Here is a 14,708-nt window from a genome sequence, read left to right on the forward strand (position 1 = left end):
GAATACAAATAAAGCAAAGTTAGTTGGAAGGATACCTGTAGGCCAAAAGAAGAAGGAGGCTTGGGACACGGTCTCTTGAGGAAGCAAACCAGGTCTCTTGTCTGAAGTGGTATGGCGTATCCTATCTTCAAAAAATTCTCTTTGGGTGAATGGGTGAGACGTTATCTAATCCGCAAGGGATCTTTCGGACAGTAAAAGATATAGTAGTTCTCTTGGCTCGTGGATGTGGAAGAAGCTATTCAAGTACAGAGAAGTTGCTGCTGTATTTTCGAAGATGAAAGTTAGAATGGCATGTCAACGTCTTTCTGGTTTGATGACTGGTCAGAACTAGGATGTCTAATGATAAAACATGAGCTGGTGGACCTATGAATATGGGTATTCGACTCCATGATACAGTTGCTACAGTAATCCAAAAGCACAAGAGAAGAAGACACCGAGTGGAGGTTTTTAATCTCATCGAGCTGGAGATTTTGAAGGGTTAAACACAGAGGGTTGCAGAGTGAAGAGGATATCAGACTATGGAAGTGTGGTGATGATTATAAACTGAGCTTTACTACCAAAAACTTGGAAGCTCTTGCGAGGGATGCAGGCACGGTTTGACTGGTTCGAAGGTGTGTGGTTTCGCTACAGCACTCCAAGGTTCTCCTTCCACACATGGGGCGCAATCCTGGATAGACTGCCTACTGGAGATCGCTATCGCTATGGAATGGTGGCATTGCGGTTATGTGTCCGCTGTGGCAAGGACTGTCCTGAGACAAGAAACCATCTGTTTTTTCAGTGTAATACTCGGGGAGGTGCGGACGATCCTCACCAGAAGCTTTTGAGGATGGATTATACAATGTGTGGGATGACATTATACCCCTTCTCACTAAAAGTGAAGCAAACTGGAGCTGTTCTTGTTTCGATATGCTTTCCAAGCCACTCTATGTGCAGTTTGGGCAGAACGGAATTGTAAGAGGTTTGGAGAGGACCCAAAGGCTGCGTCAGGGCTTACAAAAATCATCGACAAACAAATTCGAAATCGTATCTAAAGCATCAGACATAGCCACAACTCTGTTGGGTTCCTTCTAGATGAGGAAACCCATTGGTTTTGGTTGGTGATAACCAAACTTGGAAGTTGGGCAATTGGTATTAGTCCATGAGATTAGTATTGGGCCTTGGAGGTTCTTAGGGTTAGTGAGACACATATATATAGTCTCTGTGACCTATTTTTTTATGTAGAGACTTACAAGAATCAAAAGACAAAAGAGAGAAAGAGGGAAGGAGGCAGAATTTTCGTCTGGGTTTGTCAATACAGATTTGGAGGGTCAAACAGATCCTGATCGGGCTGATATTTTTTGGGAAGCTTCTTCAGTCAGTAAGTTAAGGTTCACCCGAAGGGATTTAGATTTCAACGGTTGGATCTTCTGTTGTCTGGGTTTTAGTGAAGCTGGTCGTCACAGTTCTTCAGCAGTGCGCTGTCTTGAGTGTTTGGTATATCCGACGGTGAGATCTTCTCGGATTGAGCTGAAATTTGGCAGAGGTGTTGTTTACTGGTGTATCTTGGATTTGTACGGTGGGATTAGTCTCTGGTTGCCAGAATCCTTGTGAGCTGAGGTCGTTTGGTTTCTGCTGGTTTTGAAGCTTTGTGTTGCTCTCTTGTTGTTGTTGTTCTTGTGTTGGAGATGACTCTTTTAGCTTGATCTCTGTTCTGTTCAGGTTTTTGAACAGGAAGGACGTGGTTGTACTCACATACATTTATATAGTGGATTGTTGAGTAGACTACGGTCCCGTGGTTTTTCCTTCTCACATCGAGGAGGTTTTCCACGTAAAAAGTGTTTGTCTCATTTAGTTATTGCTTATATTATATCCTGCTATCGTCGAAGTATTTTTCTCTCAGATTCTCACAGGTCAGGGGAAACACGATTGCTACATTCCGATGCGCCTCGTGTCCGCTTTCCCCAACAAACTCAGCTTATCAGGGAGCCATGGAAACTTGGTTCTCCTTTAGATGATCCTATTTTCTAATGTAAAGCAAAGTTTCAATTTCTTTTGAGCTTAAAACAAGAAACCTTGGTTGTAAACAGTATTTTTTGTTTGAATTAATTTAAACATTTTTTCAAAAAATAAATAAATTATTGTTTAGAAATTGTAAGAACACAAAATTAAAAGGTAGCAAATACTCACATCGGCTGCCAGATTGACGCTGGTGTCTCTGTATCCAATCTCTTTAAGAATCTCCCTTAAATGGTAAAAGGACTCGATATCTCTGCTATCCACAGTGTAGCGATGATCTCAGATCCAGACTTCCAAATTAATTTTATACTAAAATTAGTATCTAAATCTCATATAGTATCTGGTAGATAACAATAAAAAAGATAAAAAGGAGCAATGATACCTTTTGGTAGGCAATCCAGCAACAAAACCAAGAATGCTGACAAAATGATGAACCGCATTGTCCATGCTGATCACTTGATCGAACTGACAACATATGAGATCGTATATCATGTACGACAATGAAAACGCCATTGTATCCATCTGCTTGTATTTCATCTCTCAGTTTGTGTTACACGTGCAAAACGAGTTACTATAATAGTTTTAAAATAATTAAGAACATATAATGTAGTTAAGAAACCTGTTGGGGAGACGGCTTAGAAGCACGAGACAAACAGGGCAAGACCAATCTTGAACAGAGAATGTTGCTAAAGTGACAGCGACTGTCGCGTGAACAGTTGAGAGAGACGGTTGCTGAAGTCGAAGGAGTAGCTTGAGAAGATTCTTCTGGTGAGAATAAAGCTCACACCCCATAATATTACTCCAATAACTATTATCTTTACGACTCTTATTTGTTCTTCCTCCATTTTATCTTCTTTCTTCCAATCCAAAAACTGTATTGGTTATTTTGTAATGACGAAAGAAATATAGAGTATGAAGACCGGTGAGTGTTGTTAATATGCTGACATTATTTGTTGTATGTTAGTTGGAAACTTGAGGATTCAATGTAGTGGATCCCAGGGACATTAAATTTTTTGGTGAAAATGTCTTAATTCACTTAAATTATTCGATCCAATTTTTTTGGAAGTGTTTCAATCAGCCAATCAAAGAGGCTTAAACACCCATATAGCTGATGGTGTCCAAATACTATGCAAACTAAATTAGAGAACGTATAAATTTTAAATATAAGAATACAAACAGCAAGACAACCAATTCATATACTTAGTACATTTGTTTATAAGAAATGACAAATCTATACCGACACTAAATTTTTTTAAAAATTAATTTTATAAATCAACCCGAAACGGGAATAAAGGCTCGATTACAAAGGGACAAAACTTAGGTTCAGGTGAACCTTTAAATTCACTACCCATCTTATAAATTCACCACCCCCATCTTGTAACCAATTAAAGTGCTAGCTATATTATTAATAAAAAAATTAATTTTTTTTTTTAAAATCAAAACAATTAAAAAATGATGTCACTAAAAAAACCTAAATCTTAAATTCTAAACCCTAAATTCAAACCCCAAACTCTAAACCCTAAATCCTAAACCTAAACTCTAAACCCTAAATCCTAAACCCAAAACTCTAAACTATAAATCATAAACCCAAACTCTAAACCCTAAATCCTAAACTCAAACTCTAGATCATAAACTCAAACCTTATACCCTAAACCATAAACCCTAAACCCAAACCTTTATCTTAAACCTGAATCGTAGACCCTAAACCCAAACCTAAGCCCTAAACCCAAAATGTTTGAATTTGGGTTTAAGATTTACAGTTTGGTTTAGGGTCTATGATTTGGATTTGAGTTTAGAGTTTAAGGTTTGAGTTTAGGGTCTAGGATTTGGGTTTACAGTTTGGGTTTAGGGTTTAGGATTTGAGTTTATCGTAAAGTTTTGGGTTTAGGGTTTACTATTTGGGTTTAAGGTATAGGGTTTGAGTTTAGTATTCAGGGGTTAGATTTAGATTTAGGGTTTAGAGTTTAGAATTTAGAGTTTTTTAGACATTATTCTTTTTTCAACTATTTTTAATTTTTAAATAAAATTTAATATATTTTATTATTTATCTAGATGGCAATTTAATTAGTTTTAAGAGGGGTGATGAATTAAGTTTTGTCCATTACAACCGACTCAAACAAAAAAAAACCAATTTTCCGTCCTCACTAATTTCGCTCGATCCATCACCTCCAGCGTGTTCCGCTAGCTCGTAACAATCAAACATCGTTCTCAACCTTTAGCGTTACTTCAGAAAGGTGAGATTCACCTCGTTTCCCTCGGATGCTGGAACTTTCAAGACAGTTTCACATTAGTTACCCCCCATGAACTTATCGAGCTTGTTACCATCACCGTCAATTAAGATCTTGAGAAAGAAGATCATAGAGATCCGAGATTATCACCTGAGAGATACACCGAGAGCTCGCCTATACAGCCATCTCCACAGCCAATCGAAAAGCAAAAGCGGGTCACTTCATTTCACCGCCATCACCAAACCAGAAAGTCTCCAAACTTGTAAGAAAAGTCAATCAATTGTTGAAAGTTCTCAGATGCAATAAATAAAGAGAATTTGGCCAAAAAAAACCTCAACTTTGCACGAATTGCCAAAAGAAACATAAACTTTTGGGCTGACCAAAAAAACACCAAACTTTCATTGACTTTAAAATTAATTAACAATGTTTTCGCTGACTTGTCAATTTAGCAGCCGTCAACAAATTTAACAGAAATATTTGACATCGTTTATTGTTGGCGTTAAGTGAACGACAGACCCTAGATTCGAATCCAGGTTGGTTGGTCAAATGGCAAGGTATTTTACCACTAGGCTACTGACACTTTCAATGTACTTACTAACATGTTTACTTTTATTTGGTACATATTAAATATAAAAAATTCTCTAAAAACTTAATAAGATCTTTAAAATTCCAAAAAATTAAAAAATAAAGAAGTTTTTTAATAAATTAATTTAGAAATTAAATTAAAAATAAAATTTTATTTTTTCTTTTTAAAAAAAAACTCTTCCAAAATTTTCTAAAAACTTAAAAAGATCTTTAAAATTCCAAAAATTGAAAAAATAAAGATTTTTTTTATAAAATTAATTTTGAAATTAAATAGAAAATAAAATTTTATTTTTTCTTTTCAATTCGTGAAAAGTTTGTGTTTTTTTGAAAAGAAAAATAAAATTTTAGTTTATATTTTAATTTCAAATTAATTTTATAAAAAAATTCTATTTTAATTTCAAAATTATTTTTATAAAAAAATTCTTTATTTTTTTCAATTTTTTGGAATTTTAAAGATCTTTTTAAGTTTTTAGAAAATTTTGGAAGAGTTTTTATTTTTAATTTTAATTTCTAAATTAATTTTATAAAAAATTCTTTATTTTTTAATTTTTTTTTTGAATTTTAAATATATTATTAAGTTTTTTGAGAATTTTTTATTTTAATATGTACCAAATAAAAGTAAACATGTTAGTAAGTACATTGAAAGTGCCAGTAGCCCAGTGGTAAATACCTTGCCATTTGACCAACCATCCTGGGTTCGAATCCAGGGGTCTACATAATTTTAATTTCAAATCATGTAAAACGACGTCGTTTTACATCATTTGAAAACGACGTCGTTTCACTTAACGCCAACAATAAATGACGTCAATATTTCTGTTAAATTTGTTGACGGCGTGCTAAATTGGCAAGTCAGCGAAAACATTGTTAATTAATTCTAAAGTCAATGAAAGTTTGGTGTTTTTTTGTCAGCCCAAAAGTTTATATTTCTTTTGCCAATTCATGCAAAGTTAAGTTTTTTTGGCCGAATTCTCAATAAATAAAGTTATAGCTGAAGATATATGCTAGTCAAATTAAATACTCTCTCTGTTTCATAATAAGGGAAAAAACGTCATTTAAATCCCGAACTAACCAAAATAAGCTATAAAAAGCCTCAACTTTTGGGTAAGCCAAAAATTCTCAAACTTTCAAAATTTTCCTAAAATAATCCTAAACTTATGTTGACTAAGCCTTTTTAAACATCCCGAAGTCAACCGTTAATTTTGCTTAAACTTCTGTTAAATAGTGAAACGATGTGTTTTACTCTATAATTAAAAACATAAACTCGTGTCTTTTCTTCTTCTTCATCGACTCTGCAAATCCTTAGTTCCCAGAAAAAAAAAATTCCTCTTCACCATGGGATCAACTCAGAAGCTCGTGGATTTCCAAGCAAGTGTGTATGTCATGAGCTTGTGAAATGTACACGTCTAGGACGCAAGAAAATCCTGGTCGAGCGTTCTTCAGGTATGTGAGTAAGAGAGATAGGGGCAAAGTTTCTCTGACCAAAACCGATATAAATGATGATATGTTAAGAAAATTTGGTCTGAGAAGTTCTTAGATGAGAAGTTATTGTTTTAGACTTCTTTGAAACAATTTGTTGCCATAATGTTTAAGAAATTGTGTTGCTTTGATGTTTAAGAACATGTGTTGTTCATGATGATTAAGAAGATATGTTGTTAAACAAAATAATAAAAGAGATAGTTGGAACCGTTTGGGTCACAAGAGAGGAGATGGCAAAGAAACGTAACAGACGTAAAAGGCGTGTAACAAGAAAGACGTGTTATCCATGATGTGCTGTTAACAAAATGAGAGGAGATGAGAGTTTTGAGTCATTACATAATAAAGAAGATTGTTTTAGTCATTACATAACACAAGAGATGGTTTCAGCCATAACATAAGAAAGAGATGGTTTTAGTCGTAACATAACAAAGAGATGGTCTGAACCATTACATAATAAAAAAGAAGAATTGATTAAGCTTGAGATTGTTCTTGTGAAAAACCTAGTGTTGATTCCCCCTACAAAAAACGCAAGTGTAAGCGACATATACAACATGTTCTCGACTAAACAAGTGATTAACAAAAAGAAAACATACCACATCTTGAAGTCTTGGCCGACCCCTTGGCCTTTTTGGTTCTCTTTTAGCTGTCGGATTAGAACATGTAGTTTTGTTGTGACCAGTGTCTAGGCAATTAGAACAAGTCATCATACGCTTTTCTCGTCCCAGTTTTGTTGAGGAACTAGAAGATTCATTAGCTCCTTTTTTTCTATCATAGTTGTTTGGTCTACCACGATTACCTAGTCTATAGGGTGGTGGCAACACTGGTAGCCTATTCATCCTAGGCCACAATTTCATTCCCTACACCGGCCTGATACCACGCGAGTATGTCACTCTCCACATGTCACTTGTGTAGTACTTGGACACAAAATCTTCCATCTTTAGTTTCTTTGCAGTTATTACACATGAAGCATGAATACATGGAATTCTTCTGAGCTGCCACTTGAGACACCCGCATGTTTTCAAATCCATATCAACACTATAGGTGACACCTCCATCATCAATTTCATGAACATTCCCACATGCCATATATCTGATGCAATCCTTTGCTTTTCCTTAGTCTTTTCAACCTCCAAATGAACTTTCTTTGTGAACTTAGTCTTACTATGTGAAGCAATGATAGCTCTTTTGGCATTACGAACCATGCATTGCCTTCTTATATCCTCTAACATTTCCAACAATGGCTTTTTTCTAGCTTCTCTAATTGTCTTGTTGAATGACTCACTAAGGTTGTTAAGGTTGTCATTGCAATCAGATCCTAACCTAAAAAAGCTCTTGACCATGTATTGGGGTTTGTTTTCTGAAGGGAGTTAAAGGCACCTGAGCAATATTTTTTTAGTGTGTCCATATGCTCTTGATAATCCCCTAGAGTGTAGCTTCCTGCTATCTTCCAAAATAATCTCTCTAATTCAGGATCTTTATTGTCTCTTTTCCAGTTTGCAAGGATATGTCTTGAACACATTCGGTGTTCAGCTTCTGGAAGCTCATTCTTGACAGCATTCACAAGTCCCTGTTGATAAGAAAACACAATCAAATAAGCACAACACAAAAAAAAACAGAAATTAGCACACCACAAACCTTCTGCTTGTCGGATATTATTGTTGTTGTTGCTCCTTCTTGCAGTCCTAAATCCGATTTCAAAAGCTTACAAACCATTCCCAGTTCACATTATTTTCAATCTCAACAACAGCCCAAGCAATTGGCACAATCCTGTTGTCTCCATCTCTTCCTACAGCAGCTAGTAGATGCCCTTTAATATCCCACTTCAAGAATGCACCATCTAGCCCAATGATAGGTCGACATGATTCTATCCAAGATTCTCTTTGAGATGTGAAACAAACATATAACCTGTCAAACCTTTGCTTGCTTCCTGGAGTAGCACCGGGAATAGTCTCAATAACCATTGATGTATACTGATTGGACTTTTTATCTCGGCTTCATAATCTCATACGTGAGAAATGCACTTCATGGCTTGTTTTTCTCAGTCGGAATAGCTTAGACTTCGCTTTTGCACATTGTTCCTCTGTGAGACTGTGACAATTAAATTGTACTCTCTCTTGACCTCTTCAGCCATCTCCTTTTTCGTAAACTTCCTGTTGATCCTTAACCTCTCCGCAAACAGCCAAGCAATTGACGATACCTTAAGCATCTTCGAGTAGCCTGATCTCATGCAATTATGCTCATTGATATACACTTTCACTTGCATCTTGTGCCTCCTTGGTTCGTAAGAACAGTAAATCCTCCAAGGGCAATTCGACTCAACATCAGAGCATCTCGCACCCATCTTCCTTGATGTAGACTTGTACATTTTAATGTCGTAACGGGTCTTCAGAGAGTACCGTAACATCGCCAACTTGAAATCTGCTGCACAAGCAAATGTCTTCCCCAATGCCAAAAGCTCTTCACTGTCAACACTATTGGAAAGCAACTCTCTTCTTTCTACCTCTTCTTCGTCTTCGTCGGAAGATAATGGATCCGGTATCTTCTCATCATCCCAAATATCATCACCACTCTCTCCATCACTTACATTTTCTTCTTCTCTTGCGACATCTCCAAAATGTTGTGATAAGTCCTCACAGTTCTCTTCTTCCACGTCTAATCCATTTTCTCCATTCTCTTCTACTTGATTTTCTTCAACCTCATCCTCTTCGTTATCACCACCATCTCCTTCTCCATCATCTCGGTCAACATCCTCATCATGACAGTCTCTCTCAGTGTCAGGTCGAGGTTCGTTGCGTCTCTCCTCTGCGGTGATTCGTTCAAGCTCACGACCTTTCCCTGCATCGTGCTCCTCTTCGTTATCACCACCATCTCCTTCTCCATCATATCGGTCAACATCCTCATCATGACAGTCTCTCTCAGTGTCAGGTCGAGGTTCGTTGCGTCTCTCCTCTGCGGTGATTCGTTCAAGCTCACGACCTTTCCCTGCATCGTGCTCCTCTTCAATTGTCACTCGATGTAGCTTTCTTCTTACGACGTTTATGATCAAGCTTCTTCGGCCTCTCCATCTGTTTTCTTCAAATAGTCAAGAGTTAAGTTTGTTTCCTGTGTAGTAATCTATGGATTTAGGTGAATGATATTGGGAATTAAGGATTGTTATCGATGGAGAAAAAGAGAAGACGACGATTTTTTTTTTCTTTTCATGATAGAGTAAAACTCATCGTTTATTAATTAACGGAAGTTTATAAAGAGTTAACAGTTGACTTGTGGATGCTTAAAACGACAGAGTCAAACATAAGTTTATGATTATTTGGATTTTTTTTTAAAGTTTGGGAATATTTTGGTTTACTTAAGAGTTGAAGCTTTTTTTAGCTTATTTTGTTAAGTTTGAGGTTTTATTGACGTTTTTCTCATAATAAGTGTTATTCTAATTTTTTTTCTTGTTACACAAAAAGTGTCACTTTACAATTCCAATGTAAATTATATTTACTTTCAGCTGAAAATTAATTGCAAACTGCATTGATTTTATAAATAATTTTATTTATCTCAAATACTATTGATCAGAAAGATGTAATTAATAACAACTTACGTATATTTCTGTTATTTTCTTAGTCTGTGTGAAAAGTGTCAAAGTGACACTTATTCAGAAACAGAGTGAGTATTATTTTTGTCACAGCTACACATGAAAAGATAATTTTTAAAAATTCACGTTTCAATAATGTATAGGGATGATCATATTGTTTGACTAAACGTGCTATGGGGATGGGCAATGAATATGGTTGACTAAAGAGCCCCTTCAAACCTTGCCGATCGGATCTTTCTCTATGGAGGCAGCTTGTCAACTTGAAATATTGATTGCGGTGGCGAGACTAATCTGAGAATCGCAGTTATCCGGCAGAGTAAGTTATCTGTTGGGTGGAAATGGCGGCTTCATCTGCGACGTTATACTTTGGATTTCTAATTGCTTCCATCACTTTGTGGATGATCTTCAGGTGAGCCCTCTTTGATTCTTGTTTTTAAATAAAAATTCTGTTCTAGCTTGAACTATGGGGTTAATCCTAGCTCTACTATGAATCAAGTCCAAATCAGTTCATTATGTTACACTAGATCGGTGATAACTGAATTGACTTATCCATCTTTATCTTGTATATTGAAACTTTATCTCTGATAGATTCTTCGAGACGATGGCTCTTTGAGAATCAATCTCGAAATAGATCATATTTGACTACATAGACATATGTTAAATTAGATGAGTTTTAACCTCAAGATAACTGGAGTGATATATATATATATATATATATATCTAATATATTCCCTCCGTTTCAGAATGATCTATGTTTTAGAAAAAAATTTGTTTCTAAAAAATCCATATTTTACCTTTTCAATGTATATAATAGTGACAAATTGTAAATTTCAAAGACATTAAATTAATACTGAACTTTGATTGGTTAAAAATCATAGAAAATAACTAAACATGGAAAAACAATGCATTTATTGTCAAAATTTTACGTGTTTTCTTAATAAAACTGAAATTTTAGAATATACTTTATTTTGTAACAGAGGGAGTATTACTTAAGATTTGTTTTTACTTTTCAATGTGGGAGACTTTGTCTCTGAAACAAACAACATGGATCCACAGTTTTGATTCAAGAGTTTTTCTTCCTATTGCTTCTTGTCGAAATTGATGATTACGTGTGTTTACTTTAATTATATGTTATATACTGCACTTTTCTTTCTTCTTTATGTAATATACTTGATCTAGTAGTACGATGGTAGCTTATATTTTAAATTTTATTCCAGCCTTTGTTCCAGGTTGTTTACATGGATGCTCAGTCTAGTGCTTGGAATGTCTGTTAGGTTCCGTGTTAGCAGTAGGAAATGCCTGCGGGATGTCGTGGTGATGTCTGAAACGGTGAGCACATTCTACAAACTTCTTACTGCTTAGTCGTCAATGGAGAAAAGATTGTACAAAGCTTTTAGTGGCAAGTCGTTTGTCCTTTTTGTACACTATCTACAGTAAAATGCTAATAACTTATTAAAAAATCTTGTTACATCGTTTTTTTAAAATTGTTTGCATTTCTACTGGGACAATAATTCTTTGCTATTTTGATATTATTTTTTTGATGAAAAGGTATATTATCAGAACTTGATTTGCTGCTGGTTTGAGCGTTTTACAGGGTGCCTTTGAGTCATCGTCCGCTGGTGAAATTAAATTTGGTGTTGGTTTTCTTTCTGGAGAGCTATGTATTAAAGTTATGATATATGATCTTGATGTTGTGATGAGATCCTCTGGTGCTTTATCTTGTGACAAACTCACTCTCTGTTTCCAACTTGGATATGACAGGTACTGTCATTTGCATCTAATCCTAACATGAAATAAATCCTTCTTAATGGATTAGTTTCGTATATCATGTTTGGAAGCTTGCACTGTCAAAAAAAAAAAAAAAACTTGCACTGTCTAGAGTCCTCTGTGACCTATATCATGGATGTGCCTATATGTTACAAATTAAAGACAAATCTTCTATTCAGTTAGTTGATTGCTCACAGGCGGCATTTTTTTTTGTTGTTGCTTCTCCTGGATATAGGGCAGTAGGTATTGTGGTTATACGAACCATGGAAATTGTATCTGGAGATGTAACTATGAAACTGGACAATGATTTCTTTTCCCAAAGCAAACGATCATCAGCTACTTCCCCATCTACGAAAAACCTCATAAAGAGTATCAGCTGTCAGCACTTGCAAAATATTCTATGTATTTTTCTGAAAAGGTCAGGATGCTTAGTAAGAAATGGGTTAGCTGATTGTGTGCTTAGATATGTGAGAGTAGTAATTCTTGAGTCTTATCAACCTTTAGTCAACGCTTCGTTTTCAGTTGTTTGCTGGAGATAAATACAATCTATGATTACTGTTCATTCTCTTTCACTGGGTGTTATACTGACAGTTTAGCCATATTAACAGGTTTCCTTCAGCTTACCCAAACTAGATGTCAGATGTGTGAATCGAAAACATGATCTGTTTGCTGTGAATAACGTCACGGCAATTATCTTGAGGAGCATTAAATCGAAGTCTGTTGAAGATTCAGGGGATATTACACGTCTTATGGAACTCAATGAGATTCATGTATGATGGTGTTGCGGAAGGTTTTTTTAGATATTCGACACAAATTATTTACTATTGTTTCACTGATGATATGCTTCCTTGCTCCTTTGCAGCTCTTTAGGGAAGCTGAATCCTCTATATTAGAGATTATTAAAGTTGATGTGGTGTCTTTTATCGAGATCCCTTTTCAGGTTTGGAACCACTAACGTTATAGTTTTTAATATAATGTGCAGATTGCAATTTCAATTTAGATAAGTAATCTCTGATACTTAGATTTCCCTTTGTAGTTTTATTCTTTAATTCGCCTATGAGATCATTGGCTCTTTAAGGTCTTGCATGAACATTGCTTAATTTATCTCGATCTCCAAAATATTGGTTAATCCAATTAATATACCTGAAAATCTCTTCCTATATACATAAAGAAAGGGCACCTTATTCTTGTGTCATATAAATTTCTGTAGAAGAGTTACTGTGTTAAGTAAAGTTGGCAATATAAGTTTGAATTATAAACTTTTAAAACCACGTAAGTTTATGATGTTACATATCATCTTGATGGCTACTTCTTTTTTCAGCCGGTTCTGCCTATTAATGCTAACCTTGAAATAGAGCTAGGAGGTACCCAATGCAATCTATTCATTTCTAGGCTAGAGCCATGGTTGAGCCTTCTTTTCCCGGAGAAGAGAACCCTCGTGGTTCAAGAGGAAATTTGCACTCGAGAGAAATTGAAAGCTGCCGATATGAAAACAATTATGTGGACGTGCACATTTTCAGCCCCTGAGATGACTATGTTATGTGGTATCGATGATTTGCCTTTGTATCATGTAAGCATCTCTAACTTACCACTAATTTTTATACTCTATTTTTTTTTTAGTAAAAATTGCTCTAGTTTATCCATGTTTTTACTATTAACGGCGTTTCTACCACCTCTGTTTATTTCTTCAAAAAATATAGGTTTGTATATGAACTTTTAAAGTGTAATTATTTTAATTGAATATGATCATACATACCAAAATAAATATAGATATTAGTGGAATTTTTTTAAAAAAATTTATGGATATTAATTTACAAATATATTTAATCTCTGAAATTGTAGAAATAAAATATTTTATGAAAAATAATCTTTTGTTGTTGATAAAAAATGCTCCCAGACACGGGGCTCGAGGTACTCCATAAATCAATGTTCTCCGGCGCTGGCGATGCGTTTTCCCGTCGGCGCTGGCTACTCGTGGCGACGTCATCATCGACCTGTATCTCTCTACTCTCCTTTCGCTCCAGCTCTCGTGTTCTTTGCTGCTCAAGGTCACTTTATTTATCCATCGGGGCTCCGATGGTCTCCTCTAGGCCGAAGGTTTCTTCGACGCCGTTGTTCTACGGGGACTCCCGTTCTGTGAATCTATGTAGATCCTTTACCCGCCGTCTCACCCTTTACAGTCCGCCTCATCGTGGTCTCATATCTGTAAGCTCAAACCGCAGATCCGTGTATTTCATCCTCTCCCTCTCGATGTCACTGCGGCTAGAAGATCCTCACCGACGTTCACCTTCCATCTCTTCGCAAGCTCATTCTCAGACAACAACTTCTGATGTCTTGACCGTTGTTAGTGGGATTCCACATAAAACGCGGTTTCTAGATCCGAAATTGTTCCAGTTTAGAGTCATGGGCTCGCCGTCCCTCATCTCCCTTACCACCGTCGCCGGTCACTCCCGGGAAATCGAAGAGACCTTCTCCACCGATGATACTGCTGCTGCTGTTCTTCCACAAGCACTCCACTCTTCCATAACCTTCGGCGATCTGATGTATTGTATTGGTGGGGTTCCACCTTTCTCTTGGCGACCAGATCTTAAAACTAAACAATGCATAAGGTTGAGCTCGCTTCATAACTCCCCCTCCATCTCCGTTCCGACGATACCTTTCCGCTCAGCCTCCTTTCTGGTAGCTGCTCTCGGGTTGAAATCAGACTCCTCACATCCGCCCCTCCAAGCTTCAAGAGCACCGGCAAGAAATAGAAAGATCTTTCATCATCAGGGTGTGCCTCCATCTGGTGCGACCCTCTCGGCTGTGCCGGTGACCCGTATCCCTCCCAACTCCGTCGCCAGTCACCGTGCTTCCTCCGCCTCACTCTTCCAACAAGGTCACGATTCTACTTTTCTTAAGCTGGGCCTTCAGATATTGAATTTGGGCTTGGTTAGCCTAATTGCTTTTAATTATAAATGGTCTAGTCCATTGCTTTCACAGCCCACAGTCTTGTGGGGGTTTTTAATCTCTTTGATTAATTGCCTGAAGACTTCCGATGGGTTCAATGGAGTTTTTACCGAAGCAGATTTACATACA

The 14,708-nt window shown here is 36.4% G+C and overlaps 1 pseudogene; it reads left to right on the forward strand.

Annotated features, from left to right (window-relative positions):
* Nucleotides 1–9,770: 9,770 nt before the first annotated feature.
* Nucleotides 9,771–14,708, forward strand: part of LOC125605244 — a 36,759-nt pseudogene continuing 31,821 nt past the window's right edge.

Source organism: Brassica napus, unplaced genomic scaffold (assembly GCF_020379485.1).
Source record: "Brassica napus cultivar Da-Ae unplaced genomic scaffold, Da-Ae ScsIHWf_730;HRSCAF=1057, whole genome shotgun sequence".
In the NCBI taxonomy this organism is placed as follows: Eukaryota; Viridiplantae; Streptophyta; class Magnoliopsida; order Brassicales; family Brassicaceae; genus Brassica; species Brassica napus.